Genomic DNA, 17497 nt, shown 5'->3' on the forward strand with positions numbered 1-17497 from the left:
TACCCACTCACCAACCCACTCAGCTACCCACTCACCAACCCACTCAGCTACCTACTCAGCCATCCACTCAGCTATCCACTCATCAACCCACTCACCAACCCTCTCACCAACCCACTCAGCTACCCACTCGCCCGCCCACTCAGCTACCCACTCAGCTACCCACTCAGCTACCCACTCACCAACCCGCTCATCTACCCACTCATCTACCCACTCAGCTACTCACTCAGCTATCCACTCATCAACCCACTAAGCTACCCACTCAGCTATCCACTCACCAACTCACTCACCAAACCACTCACTCACCCAGCCACTCAGCTACCCACTCATCAACCCACTCAGCTATCCACTCACCAACCCACTCACCCACCCACTCAGCTATCCACTCACCAACCCACTCACCAACCCACTCACCAACCACTCAGCTACCCACTCACCCACCCACTCAGCTACCCACTCCGCTACCCACTCACCCACCCACTCAGCTACCCACTCACCCACCCACCCACTCACCCACCCAGTCAGCTACCCACTCACCAACCCACTCACCCACCCACTCACCCACCCACTCAGCTACCCACTCACCCACCCACTCACCAACCCACTCACCCACCCACTCAGCTACCCACTCACCAACCCACTAAGCTACCCACTCACCAACCCACTCAGTTACCCACTCAGCTACCCACTCAGCTACCAACTCACCAACCCACTCACCACCCGCTCAGCTACCCACTCACCAACCCACTCAGCTACCCACTCAGATACCCACTCACCAAACCACTAAGTTACCCACTCACCAACCCACTCACCAAACCACTCAGCTACCCACTCAGATACTCACTCAGCTACCCACTCAGCTACCCACTCACCCACTCAGCTACCCACTCACCCACCCAGCTACCTACTCAGCTACCCACTCATAAACCCGCTCAGCTACCCATTCAGCTACCCACTCAGCTACTCACCCACCTACCCCACTCAGCTACCCACTCAGATACCCACTCAGCTACCCACTCAGCTCCCCACTCACCCACCCACTCACCCACCCACTCAGCTACCCACTCACCCACTCAGCTACCCACTCACCCACCCACTCAGCTACCCACTCAGTTACCCACTCACCAACCCACCTAGCTACCCACTCAGCTACCCACTCAGCTACCCACTCATCAACCCACTCAGCTACCCACTCAGCTATCCACTCAGCTATCCACTCACCAACCCACTCACCAACCCACTCACCCACCCACTCAGCTATCCACTCATCAACCCACTCAGCTATCCACTCACCAATCCACTCACCAACCCACTCACCAACCACTCAGCTACCCACTCACCCACCCACTCAGCTACCCACTCACCCACCCACTCACCCACTCAGCTACCCACTCACCAACCCATTCACTCACCCACCCACTCACCCACCCACTCACCCACCCAGTCAGCTACCCACTCACCAACCCACTCACCCACCCACTAACCCACCCACTCAGCTACCCACTCACCCACCCACTCACCAACCCACTCACCCACCCACTCAGCTACCCACTCACCAACCCACTCAGCTACCCACTCACCAACCCACTCAGCTACCCACTCAGCTACCCACTCACCAACCCACTCAGCTACCCACTCAGCTACCCACACAGTTACCCATTCACCAACCCACTCAACTATCCACTCACCAACCCACCCAGCTACCCACTCAGCTACCCACTCAGCTACCCACTCAGCTACCCACTCACCCACCCACTCAGCTACCCACTCACCCACCCACTCAGCTACCCACTCACCAACCCACTCAGCTATCCACACACCAACCCACTCAGCTACCCACTCACCCACCCACTCAGCTACCCACTCACCAACCCACTCACCAACCCACTCACCAACCTACCCAGCCACCCACTCACCCACCCACTCACCCACCCACTCAGCTACCCACTCACCCACCCACTCAGCTACCCACTCACCCACCCACTCAGCTACCCACTCAGCTACCCACTCACCAACCCACTCACCAACCCACTCACCCACCCACTCACCAACCCACTCACCAACCCACTCAGCTACCCACTCACCCACCCACTCAGCTACCCTCTCAGCTACCCACTCACCTACCCACTCATCCACCCACTCATCCACCCACTCAGCTACCCACTCAGCTACCCACTCACCCACCCACTCAGCTACCCACTCAGCTACCCACTCACCAACCCACTCACCAACCCACTCACCCACCCACTCACCAACCCACTCACCAACCCACTCAGCTACCCACTCACCCACCCACTCAGCTACCCACTCAGCTACCCACTCACCTACCCACTCATCCACCCACTCAGCTACCCACTCAGCTACCCACTCACCCACCCACTCAGCTACCCACTCAGCTACCCACTCACCCACCCACTCACCCGCCCACTCAGCTACCCACTCACCAACCCACTCAGCTACCCACTCACCCACCCACTCAGCTACCCACTCACCAACCCACTCACCAACCCACTCAGCTACCCACTCACCAACCCACTCACCAACCCACTCAGCTACCCACTCACCATCCCACTCAGCTACCCACTCAGCTACCCACTCACCTACCCACTCATCCACCCACTCAGCTTCCCACTCACCTACCCACTCAGCTACCCACTCACTCACCCACTCACCCACTCACCCACCCACTCACCCACCCACTCAGCTACCCACTCAGCTACCCACTCACCCACCCACTCACCCACCCACTCAGCTACCCACTCACCAACCCACTCACCAACCCACTCAGCTACCACTCAGCTACCCACTCACCAACCCACCCAGCTACCCACTCACCAACCCAATCTCCAGCCCACTCACCCACCCACTCACCAACCCACTCAGCTACCCACTCACCCACGCACTCAGCTACCCACTCAGCTACCCACTCACCCACCCACTCACCCACCCACTCAGCTACCCACTCACCAACCCACTCACCAACCCACTCAGCTACCCACTCAGCTACCCACTCACCAACCCACCCAGCTACCCACTCACCAACCCAATCTCCAACCCACTCACCCACCCACTCACCAACCCACTCAGCTACCCACTCACCCACCCACTCAGCTACCCACTCAGCTACCCACTCACCAACCCACTCACCAACCCACTCAGCTACCCACTCAGCTACCCACTCACCAACCCACCCAGCTACCCACTCACCAACCCAATCTCCAACCCACTCACCCACCCACTCACCAACCCACTCAGCTACCCACTCACCCACCCACTCAGCTACCCACTCAGCTACCCACTCACCAACCCACTCACCAACCCACTCACCCACCCACTCACCAACCCACTCACCAACCCACTCACCCACCCACTCAGCTACCCACTCACTCACCCACTCACCCACCCACTCACCCACCCACTCAGCTACCCACTCAGCTACCCACTCAGCTACCCACTCACCCACCCACTCACCCACTCAGCTACCCACTCACCAACCCACTCACCAACCCACTCAGCTACCCACTCAGTTACCCATTCAGCTACCCACTCACCAACCCACTCAGCTACCCACTCACCAATTAAATCTCCCCCCCACCTCCCCCCAATCTTGTCACCCCTCCCCCAGGACAAGCCCCGCCCCTCTCCTCCCCCCCCCTCTCCCCCCCCCACGGCCCCCACCCCCGGCGAGGGTGGGGGCCGGCGCCCCCCTCACCGCACGGCGTCTCAGCTGTCGGCGGTCTACGGCGCGAACCTCCTGCTGCTGGGCCTGGCGGTGAAGCTCTGTGACACGGCTAGGCCTAGCAGGTACCTCTAGTACCTGTGGTGGTACCTGTGGTACCTGTGGTAGTACCTGTGGTAGTACCTGTAGTACCTGTGGTACCTGTAGTACCTGTGGTACCTGTGGTACCTGTAGTACCTGTGGTACTACCTCCTGCTGCTGGGCCTGGCGGTGAAACTCTGTGACACGGCTAGGCCTAGCAGGTACCTCTAGTACCTGTGGTAGTACCTGTGGTACCTGTGGTACCTGTGGTAGTACCTCCTGCTGCTGGGCCTGGCGGTGAAACTCTGTGACACGGCTAGGCCTAGCAGGTACCTCTAGTACCTGTGGTGGTACCTGTGGTGGTACCTGTGGTACCTGTGGTACCTGTAGTACCTGTGGTACCTGTGGTAGAACCTCCTGCTGCTGGGCCTGGCGGTGAAACTCTGTGACACGGCTAGACCCAGCAGGTACCTGTAGTACCTGTGGTGGTACCTGTGGTGGTACCTGTAGTACCTGTGGTAGAACCTCCTGCTGCTGGGCCTGGCGGTGAAACTCTGTGACACGGCTAGGCCTAGCAGGTACCTCTAGTAGTACCTGTGGTAGTACCTGTGGTACCTGTGGTACCTGTAGTAGTACCTGTGGTACCTGTAGTAGTACCTCCTGCTGCTGGGCCTGGCGGTGAAACTCTGTGACACGGCTAGGCCTAGCAGGTACCTCTAGTAGTACCTGTGGTAGTACCTGTGGTACCTGTAGTACCTGTGGTACCTGTGGTACCTGTGGTACCTGTGGTACCTGTGGTAGAACCTCCTGCTGCTGGGCCTGGCGGTGAAACTCTGTGACACGGCTAGGCCTACCAGGTACCTGTGGTAGTACCTGTGGTAGTACCTGTGGTACCTGTAGTACCTGTGGTAGTACCTGTAGTAGTACCTCCTGCTGCTGGGCCTGGCGGTGAAACTCTGTGACACGGCTAGGCCTAGCAGGTACCTCTAGTACCTGTGGTAGTACCTGTGGTGGTACCTGTGGTACCTGTAGTACCTGTGGGACCTGTGGTAGTACCTCTAGTACCTGTGGTACCTGTGGTAGTACCTGTGGTACCTGTAGTACCTGTGGTACCTGTGGTACTACCTCCTGCTGCTGGGCCTGGCGGTGAAACTCTGTGACACGGCTAGGCCTAGCAGGTACCTCTAGTAGTACCTCTAGTACCTGTGGTACCTGTAGTACCTGTGGTAGTACCTCTAGTACCTGTGGTACCTGTAGTACCTGTGGTAGTACCTGTAGTAGTACCTGTGGTACCTGTGGTAGAACCTCCTGCTGCTGGGCCTGGCGGTGAAACTCTGTGACACGGCTAGGCCTAGCAGGTACCTGTGGTAGTACCTGTGGTACCTGTGGTACCTGTAGTACCACAGGTACCACAGGTACCTGTAGTAGTACCTGTGGTACCTGTGGTACCTGTGGTACCTGTGGTAGAACCTCCTGCTGCTGGGCCTGGCGGTGAAACTCTGTGACACGGCTAGGCCCAGCAGGTACCTCTAGTACCTGTGGTACCTGTGGTAGTACCTGTGGTAGTACCTGTGGTACCTGTAGTACCTGTGGGACCTGTGGTAGTACCTCTAGTACCTGTGGTACCTGTGGTAGTACCTGTGGTACCTGTGGTACCTGTAGTACCTCTAGTACCTGTGGTACCTGTGGTAGAACCTCCTGCTGCTGGGCCTGGCGGTGAAACTCTGTGACACGGCTAGACCCAGCAGGTACCTCTAGTACCTGTGGTACCTGTGGTACCTGTGGTAGTACCTGTGGTAGAACCTCCTGCTGCTGGGCCTGGCGGTGAAACTCTGTGACACGGCTAGGCCTAGCAGGTACCTGTGGTAGTACCTGTAGTACCTGTAGTACCTGTAGTACCTGTGGTAGTACCTGTGGTACCTGTGGTACCTGTAGTAGTACCTCCTGCTGCTGGGCCTGGCGGTGAAACTCTGTGACACGGCTAGGCCTAGCAGGTACCTCTAGTACCTGTGGTAGTACCTGTGGTACCTGTAGTACCACAGGTACCACAGGTACCTGTGGTAGTACCTGTGGTAGTACCTGTGGTACCTGTGGTAGTACCTGTGGTACCTGTAGTACCTGTGGTAGTACCTCCTGCTGCTGGGCCTGGCGGTGAAACTCTGTGACACGGCTAGGCCTAGCAGGTACCTGTAGTACCTGTAGTAGTACCTGTGGTACCTGTGGTACCTGTGGTAGAACCTCCTGCTGCTGGGCCTGGCGGTGAAACTCTGTGACACGGCTAGGCCTAGCAGGTACCTGTGGTAGTACCTGTGGTACCTGTGGTACCTGTGGTACCTGTGGTAGAACCTCCTGCTGCTGGGCCTGGCGGTGAAACTCTGTGACACGGCTAGACCTAGCAGGTACCTCTAGTACCTGTGGTACCTGTGGTAGTACCTGTAGTAGTACCTGTGGTACCTGTGGTACCTGTGGTACCTGTAGTAGTACCTCCTGCTGCTGGGCCTGGCGGTGAAACTCTGTGACACGGCTAGGCCTAGCAGGTACCTCTAGTACCTGTGGTACCTGTGGTAGTACCTGTAGTAGTACCTGTGGTACCTGTGGTACCTGTGGTACCTGTAGTAGTACCTCCTGCTGCTGGGCCTGGCGGTGAAACTCTGTGACACGGCTAGGCCTAGCAGGTACCTCTAGTACCTGTGGTACCTGTGGTGGTACCTGTAGTACCTGTGGTACCTGTGGTAGTACCTGTGGTACCTGTGGTAGAACCTCCTGCTGCTGGGCCTGGCGGTGAAACTCTGTGACACGGCTAGGCCTAGCAGGTACCTGTGGTAGTACCTGTGGTACCTGTGGTACCTGTGGTAGTACCTGTGGTACCTGTAGTACCTGTGGGACCTGTGGTAGTACCTCTAGTACCTGTGGTACCTGTGGTACCTGTAGTAGTACCTGTGGCACCTGTAGTAGTACCTGTGATACCTGTGATACCTGTGGTACCTGTGGTACCTGTAGTAGTACCTGTGGTACCTGTGGTAGAACCTCCTGCTGCTGGGCCTGGCGGTGAAACTCTGTGACACGGCTAGGCCTAGCAGGTACCTCTAGTACCTGTGGTAGTACCTGTGGTAGTACCTGTGGTAGTACCTGTGGTAGTACCTGTGGTAGTACCTGTGGTACCTGTAGTAGTCCCTGTGGTACCTGTAGTCCCTGTGGTACCTGTACTAGTACCTGTGGTACCTGTAGTAGTCCCTGTGGTACCTGTAGTCCCTGTGGTACCTGTACTAGTACCTGTGGTACCTGTGGTACCTGTGGTAGTACCTGTAGTAGTACCTCCTGTTGCTGGGCCTGGCGGTGAAACTCTGTGACATGGCTAGGCCTAGCAGGTACCTGTGGTAGTACCTGTGGTGGTACCTGTGGTAGTACCTGTAGTAGTACCTGTGGTACCTGTGGTGGTACCTGTAGTACTACCTCCTGCTGCTGGGCCTGGCGGTGAAACTCTGTGACACGGCTAGGCCTAGCAGGTACCTGTGGTAGGACCTGTGGTAGTACCTGTGGTACCTGTGGTAGTACCTGTGGTGGTACCTGTGGTACCTGTGGTAGTACCTGTGGTAGAACCTCCTGCTGCTGGGCCTGGCGGTGAAACTCTGTGACACGGCTAGTCCTAGCAGGTACCTGTGGTAGTACCTGTGGTGGTACCTGTGGTAGTACCTGTGGTAGTACCTGTGGTGCCTGTATTAGTACCTGTGGTACCTGTAGTACCTCTAGTACCTGTAGTACCTGTGGTACCTGTAGTACCTGTGGTAGAACCTCCTGCTGCTGGGCCTGGCGGTGAAACTCTGTGACACGGCTAGACCTAGCAGGTACCTCTAGTACCTGTGGTAGTACCTGTGGTACCTCTAGTAGTACCTGTAGTACCTGTGGTAGTACCTGTGGTACCTGTAGTAGTACCTGTAGTACCTGTGGTAGTACCTGTGGTACCTCTAGTAGTACCTGTAGTAGTAGTACCTCCTGCTGCTGGGACTGGCGGTGAAACTCTGTGACAAGGCTAGGCCTAGCTGGTACCTCTAGTACCTCTAGTACCTGTGGTACCTGTAGTAGTACCTCCTGCTGCTGGGACTGGCGGTGAAACTCTGCGACACGGCTAGGCCCAGCAGGTATCTCTAGTTCCTGTAGTAGTACCTGTGGTACCTGTGGTATCTGTAGTAGTTCCTCTAGTACCTGTGGTAGAACCTGTGGTACCTGTAGTACCTTTGGTACCTGTACTAGTACCTGTAGTACCTGTAGTAGTGGTACCTCCTGCTGCTGGGACTGGCGGTGAAACTGTGACACGGCTAGACCACCCAGCACGCCCAGCCACCAACACCACCATCACCACCACCAGCATCACCACCATCATCACCACCACCACCAGCATCACCACCATCACCACCACCATCACCAGCATCACCACCACCACCATCACCACCATCACCACCACCGCCACCACCACCATCACCACCACCATCACCATCACCACCATCACCACCACCATCACCACCACCATCACCACCACCATCACCACCACCATCACCACTACCACCATCACCACCACCATCAACACCATCCCAAGCGGCCGTCGTGCCAAGCGGATTATCTCTTCACCGTGGCAACCGTGGACACGTGCAACAAGCAGTGTCCCACCCGTAACACAAACACACACACTAACACACACACTAACACACTAACACACACACACACTAACACACACACACTAACACACACACACTAACACACACTAACACACACACACTAACACACACACACTAACACACACACACTAACACACACACACACTAACACACACACTAACACACACACTAACACACACACACACTAACACACACACACTAACACACACACACTAACACACACACACTAACACACACACACACACAAACACACACACACACACTAACACACACACTAACACACTAACACACACACTAACACACACTAACACACACACACTAACACACACACACTAACACACACACTAACACACTAACACACACACACACTAACACACACACACTAACACACACACACTAACACACACTAACACACACACACACTAACACACACACACTAACACACACACACTAACACACACACACTAACACACACACTAACACACACACTAACACACACACACACTAACACACACACTAACACACACACACTAACACACACACACTAACACACACTAACACACAGACTGTTACACACACACTAACACACTAACACTAACACACACACACTAACACACACACTAACACACACTAACACACACACACACACTAACACACACACACTAACACACACACACTAACACACACACACTAACACACACACTAACACACACACTAACACACACACACACTAACACACACACTAACACACACACACTAACACACACACACTAACACACACTAACACACAGACTGTTACACACACACTAACACACTAACACTAACACACACACACTAACACACACACTAACACACACACACACTAACACACACACACTAACACACACACTAACACAAACACACTAACACACACACACTAACACACACACACTAACACACACTAACACACAGACTGTTACACACACACACACTAACACACTAACACTAACACACACACACTAACACACACACTAACACACACACACACTAACACACACACACTAACACACACACTAACACAAACACACTAACACACACACACTAACACACACACTAACACACACACTAACACACACACTAACACACACACTAACACACACATACTAACTCACACTAACACACACACACTAACACACACAAACTAACACACACACTAACACACACTAACACATACACACTAACACACACACACTAACACACACACACACTAACACACACACTAACACACACACTAACACACACACTAACACACACTAACACACACACTAACACACACACAGACACACAAACTAACACACACACTAACACACACTAACACACACTAACACATACACACTAACACATACACACTAACACACACACACACTAACACACACACTAACACACTAACACACACACTAACACACACTAACACACACACACTAACACACACACACTAACACACACACTAACACACACTAACACACACACACACTAACACACACAGATACACACACTAACACACACACTAACACACACTAACACACACACACTAACACACACACTAACACACACACTGACACACACACACTGACACACACACACTGACACACACACACTGACACACACACACGCACACACTGACACACACACACACTGACGCACACACACACTGACACACACACACTAACACACACACTGACACACACACACACTGACACACACACACTGACACACACACACTAACACACACACTAACACACACACACACACTAACACACACACTAACACACACACACTGACACACACACACTGACACACTAACACACTAACACACACACACTGACACACACTGACGTACACACACACATACTGACACACACACTGACACACACACACTAACACACACACTGACACACACACACTGACACACACACACTGACACACACACACGCACACACACACACTAACACACACACACTGACACACACACACACTAACACACACACTGACACACACACTGACACACACACACACTGACACACACACTGACACACACACACACACTAACACACACACACTGACACACACACACTGACACACACACACTAACACACACACACTGACACACACTCACACACACACACACACTAACACACACACTGACACACACACTAACACACTAACACACACACTGACACACACTGACACACACACACACACACTGACACACACACACACTAACACACACACACACACTGACACACACACACACTAACACACACACACTAACACACACACACTGACACACACACACACTAACACACACACTGACACACACACTGACACACACACACACTGACACACACACTGACACACACACACACACTAACACACACACACTGACACACACACACTGACACACACACACTAACACACACACACTGACACACACTCACACACACACACACACTAACACACACACTGACACACACACTAACACACTAACACACACACTGACACACACTGACACACACACACACACACTGACACACACACACACTAACACACACACACACACTGACACACACACACACTAACACACACACACTAACACACACACACTGACACACACACTGACACACATACACTGACACACACACACACACACTGACACACACACACACACTAACACACACACACTGACACACACTAACACACACACACTGACACACACACACTAACACACACACACTGACACACACACACACTGACACACACACACTAACACACACACTGAGACACACACACACAGTAACACACACACACTGACACACATTAACACACACACACTGACACACACACACTGACACACACACACTAACACACACACACTGACACACACACTGACACACACACACTAACACACACACACACTAACACACACTGACACACACACACTAACACAAAACAAACAACAAAGATCCCCCATATAGCCTTAACAGACTGTAGGGGCAAGTGCTGTTAGCGAGCACCTATGAAGGCCGGAACGGTACACGAGGGGGTGGGTGGCCAGCACCACGCCCGACCGCCTTTGTCTCCCTAGTGGCAATGTTTACACATCGCACCAGGTACTCATTTGAGGCTGAGTCGACCTAGGGGAGGCCCGGGACCGGTTCAGATAATCGTCACTGGTGTTGGCCGTGAGCGGGAATCGAACCCGGGTCGCCAGGTTCATAGCGCAGCATAGCGCTAACCGCTACACTATCGCTCCCCATACACACACTAACACACTAACACACACACTAACACACACTAACACACACACACACACACTAACACACACACACTAACACACACACACTAACACACACACACACTAACACACACACCACACACTAACACACACACACTAACACACACACACTAACACACACACACTAACACACACACACTAACACACACACACTAACACACACACACTAACACACACACACACACTGACACACACACACACACACTAACACACACACTAACACACACACACTAACACACACACACTAACACACACACACTAACACACACACACTAACACACACACACACACTAACACACACACACACTAACACACACACACTAACACACACACACACTAACACACACACCACACACTAACACACACACACTAACACACACACACTGACACACACACACGTGACTGCACGTGGCAGCGATGGATGATGTGTTAGCACTACGCGTGGAATCTGTACGCAGAACCCTTAATCCGCATCGCCCACAAACTCCTCCATCGCCTGCATGGGGCCTGGTGGTTGACACAGACACAGGCTGACCCAGACTCAGGCTCACACAGACACAGGCTGACCCAGACACAGGCTCACACAGACACAGGCTGACACAGACACAGGCTGACCCAGACTCAGGCTCACACAGACACAGGCTCACACAGACACAGGATCACACAGACACAGGCTGACACAGACACAGGCTGACCCAGACTCAGGCTCACACAGACACAGGCTCACACAGACACAGGATCACACAAACACAGGCTCACACAGACACAGGCTCACACAGACACAGGCTCACACAGACACAGGCTCACACAGACACAGGCTGACCCAGACACAGGCTCACACAGACACAGGCTCACCCAGACACAGGCTCACACAGACACAGGCTCACACAGACACAGGCTGACACAGACACAGGCTGACACAGACACAGGCTCACACAGACACAGGCTCACACAGACTCAGGCTGACACAGACTCAGGCTCACACAGACACAGGCTGACCCAGACTCAGGCTGACCCAGACACAGGCACACACAGACACAGGCTGACACAGACACAGGCTCACACAGACACAGGCTCACACAGACACAGGCTGACACAGACACAGGATCACACAGACACAGGCTGACACAGACACAGGATCACACAGACACAGGCTGACTCAGACACAGGCTCACCCAGACACAGGCTCACACAGACACAGGCTCACACAGACACAGGATCACACAGACACAGACGGACCCAGACACAGGCTCACACAGACACAGGATCACACAGACACAGGCTCACACAGACACAGGCTCACACAGACACAGGCTCACCCAGACACAGGCTCACACAGACACAGGCTCACACAGACACAGGCTCACACAGACACAGGCTCACACAGACACAGGCTCACACAGACACAGGCTCACACAGACACAGGCTCACACAGACACAGGCTCACACAGACACAGGCTCACACAGACACAGGCTGACCCAGACTCAGGCTCACCCAGACACAGGCTGACCCAGACTCAGGCTGACCCAGACACAGGCACACACAGACACAGGCTGACACAGACACAGGCTCACACAGACACAGGATCACACAGACACAGGCTGACACAGACACAGGCTCACACAGACTCAGGCTCACACAGACACAGGCTCACACAGACACAGGATCACACAGACACAGGCTCACACAGACACAGGCTCACACAGACACAGGCTGACACAGACACAGGATCACACAGACACAGGCTGACACAGACACAGGCTCACCCAGACACAGGCTCACACAGACACAGGCTGACACAGACACAGGCTCACCCAGACACAGGCTGACCCAGACACAGGCTCACACAGACACAGGCTCACACAGACACAGGCTGACCCAGACACAGGCTCACACAGACACAGGCTCACCCAGACACAGGATCACACAGACACAGGCTCACACAGACACAGGCTCACACAGACACAGGCTCACCCAGACACAGGCTCACACAGACACAGGCTCAGACAGACACAGGATCACACAGACACAGACGGACCCAGCCACAGGCTCACACAGACACAGGATCACACAAACACAGGCTCACACAGACTGAGGCTGACCCAGACACAGGCTCACACAGACACAGCCTCACACAGACACAGGCTCACCCAGACACAGGCTCACACAGACACAAGCTGACCCAGACACAGGCTCACACAGACACAGGCTCACCCAGACACAGGATCACACAGACACAGGCTCACACAGACACAGGCTGACACAGACACAGGCTGACCCAGACTCAGGCTCACACAGACACAGGCTCACACAGACACAGGATCACACAGACACAGGATCACACAGACTCAGGCTCACACAGACACAGGCTCACACAGACACAGGCTGACACAGACACAGGCTGACACAGACACAGGCTCACACAGACACAGGCTGACCCAGACACAGGCTCACACAGACACAGGCTCACACAGACACAGGCTCACACAGACACAGGCCCACACAGACACAGGCTCACACAGACACAGGCTCACACAGACACAGGCTCACACAGACTCAGGCTCACACAGACACAGGCTGACACAGACACAGGCTCACACAGACACAGGCTGACACAGACACAGGCTCACCCAGACACAGGCTCACACAGACACAGGCTGACACAGACACAGGCTCACCCAGACACAGGCTCACACAGACACAGGCTCACACAGACACAGACTCACACAGACACAGGCTCACACAGACACAGGCCCACACAGACACAGGCTCACACAGACTCAGGCTCACACAGACACAGGCTGACACAGACACAGGCTCACCCAGACACAGGCTCACACAGACACAGGCTCACACAGACACAGGCTCACACAGACACAGGCTGACCCAGACACAGGCTCACAAAGACACAGGCTCACACAGACACAGGCTGACCAAGACACAGGCTCACACAGACACAGGCTCACACAGACACAGGCTCACACAGACACAGGCTCACACAGACACAGGCTGACACAGACACAGGCTGACACAGACACAGGATCACACAGACACAGGATCACACAGACACAGGCTGACACAGACACAGGATCACACAGACTCAGGCTCACACAGACACAGGCTGACACAGACACAGGCTGACCCAGACACAGGCTCACACAGACACAGGCTGACCCAGACACAGGCTCACACAGACTCAGGCTCACACAGACACAGGCTGACCCAGACTCAGGCTCACACAGACTCAGGCTCACACAGACACAGGCTCACACAGACACAGGCTCACACAAACACAGGCTCACACAGACACAGGCTCACACAGACACAGGCTGACACAGACACAGGCTGACACAGACACAGGCTCACACAGACTTAGGCTCACACAGACACAGGCTGACACAGACACAGGCTCACCCAGACACAGGCTGACCCAGACACAGGCTCACCCAGACACAGGCTCACACAGACACAGGCTGACCCAGACTCAGGCTCACACAGACACAGGCTGACACAGACACAGGCTGACCCAGACTCAGGCTCACACAGACACAGGCTGACACAGACACAGGCTCACACAGACACAGGCTGACTCAGACTCAGGATCACACAGACCCAGGCTGACTCAGACACAGGCTCACCCAGACACAGGCTCACACAGACACAGGCTGACACAGACACAGGCTCACACAGACACAGGCTCACACAGACACAGGCTCACACAGACACAGGCTGACACAGACACAGGCTCACACAGACACAGGCTGACGTGTGTGTCTGTGTGTGTGTTAGTGTGTGTGTGTTAGTGTGTGTGTGTTTGTGTGTGCGTGTTTGTGTGTGTGTTAGTGTGTGTTAGTGTGTGTTAGTGTGTGTTAATGTGTTTGTGTGTTTGTGTTAGTGTGTGTGTTTGTGTGTGTCTGTGTGTGTGTGTTAGTGTATGTGTTTGTGTGTTAGTGTGTGTGTTAGTGTGTGTGTGTGTCTGTGTCCACTGGATGGGTTCCGCAGGATTGGAAGGATGCCCTGGTGGTCCCCCTCTTTAAGAAGGGGGACCGCACAGACTGTAACAATTACAGGGGCATCTCACTCCTCAGTGTGCCGGGAAAGGTCCTGGCAAGGATTATTCAACATCGCCTTGCCAGGCACGCTGAGGAGAGGCTTGCGGAGCCCCAATGCGGTTTCAGGAAACGGCGGTCCTGCACAGATGCCATATTTTCTTTCCGTCTGCTACAGCAGAGGTGTAGGGAATTCCAACAAGACCTACATTTCTGCTTTATTGACCTGGTCAAGGCCTATGATACCATCAGTAGGCCTGGGCTCTGGGTCGTTCTTCGTGCTTTTCTAGTACCTGACCCTCTGCTCACGATCATTAAGGACCTTCATGATGGTGAACGGGCCCGGGTAAAACTACGTGGCCGGGAGTCAGAGCCATTCCCTGTACACCTTGGGGTGCGACAGGGATGTCCTCTGGCTCCCACATTATTTAACATCTATTTTGACCACGTAGTTCGTGAAGCCTTCAATAGCTGTACCGGGGGAATCTCCATATGATACAGATATAATGGGAGGCTGATCGATGCCCGGGTGCGGTCAAGGGATGGCTCCCTATTGCTCAACCACGTTATGTATGCCGATGATTTAGTAATAGCTGCTCAGTCAGAGGAGGAGTTGGAGACGCTGCTGCTGAGACTGGAGCGTGCCACTAAGAGGTGGGGCCTTACCATCAGCCCCACCAAAACTAAGCACCTGCCTGGGTATTTTGTACCATCGGACACTCCACCCCCACAACTCCCAATCGGTGATGGGGCAGTTGTGGAGAGAGTGGAGAGTTTCCCATACCTGGGCAGTGTGCTTATGACTGGCTCCAGTTTAACAGCAGAGGTCTCACTCCGAATCAGTCGAGCGGCAATATCTTTTCATCGGTTGCGTAACGCTGTGTGGAAGCTACCTGGTCTGTCACTCCGCACTAAGCTTCAGGTCTTCTCGGCCACGGTCATTCCCTCCCTTCTCTAGGCTTGCGAAACGTGGACCCCCCTAATGGAACATCTTCGCCGGTTAGAAACATTTAGGCTGGCCTGCCTACGATCCATCCTGGGTTTAACCAGACTGGATTGTGTGAGGAGCTCACAAATCCTTGAAAGATCTGGGCAAGGTCCCATCGGTGAGCTCCTCCGGCGGACAAGGCTGTGATGGCTGGGTCATGTAGCCCGCATGCCCAGCCACCGCATGCCGAAGCATCTTTTGTTCGGCCAGATTGAGGGGGCTAAGCGGGCGCGGCACGGGCTAGAGAAGAGATGGAGTGATGTGGTGCAGGAGGACGTGGAGCTGAGTGGACTTGCCGATGACTGGTACCAGCGGTGTCAAGATCGGCCTCTGTGGAGGAGGCTCGTGAAGGATGCTGCTGGGCAGTTGGAGGCAGTCGCCCTCCAACAACAACGGAGGGCGGAGGAGCGACGCTCACAACAACGAGCGGAGCGCCGGGTGGCTAAAGCACAGCGGATTGGCATAGTAGGGGGCACAGGTGGTGCATCAGCCAGTCATCTCAGTCAGTCGACCCGTGGCACCTGCTGGGTCTGCCCCGTGACCTCCTGCCAGCGGGCGTTCGACACTTCACGTGGTAGCCTCAAGGTGCACATAGCCTGGCACAAGCGTCGTGGTGACGTCACCGCCACTTAGTGGCGAATGGCGGTTGTTGTTGTGCGCGTTTGTGTGTGTGTGTTAGTGTGTGTGTTAGTGTG

The sequence above is a fragment of the Petromyzon marinus genome, chromosome 83, assembly GCF_048934315.1.
Source record: "Petromyzon marinus isolate PM22_M1 ecotype Great Lakes invasive population chromosome 83, UKy_Petmar_22M1.pri1.0, whole genome shotgun sequence".
NCBI classification, from domain to species: Eukaryota; Metazoa; Chordata; class Hyperoartia; order Petromyzontiformes; family Petromyzontidae; genus Petromyzon; species Petromyzon marinus.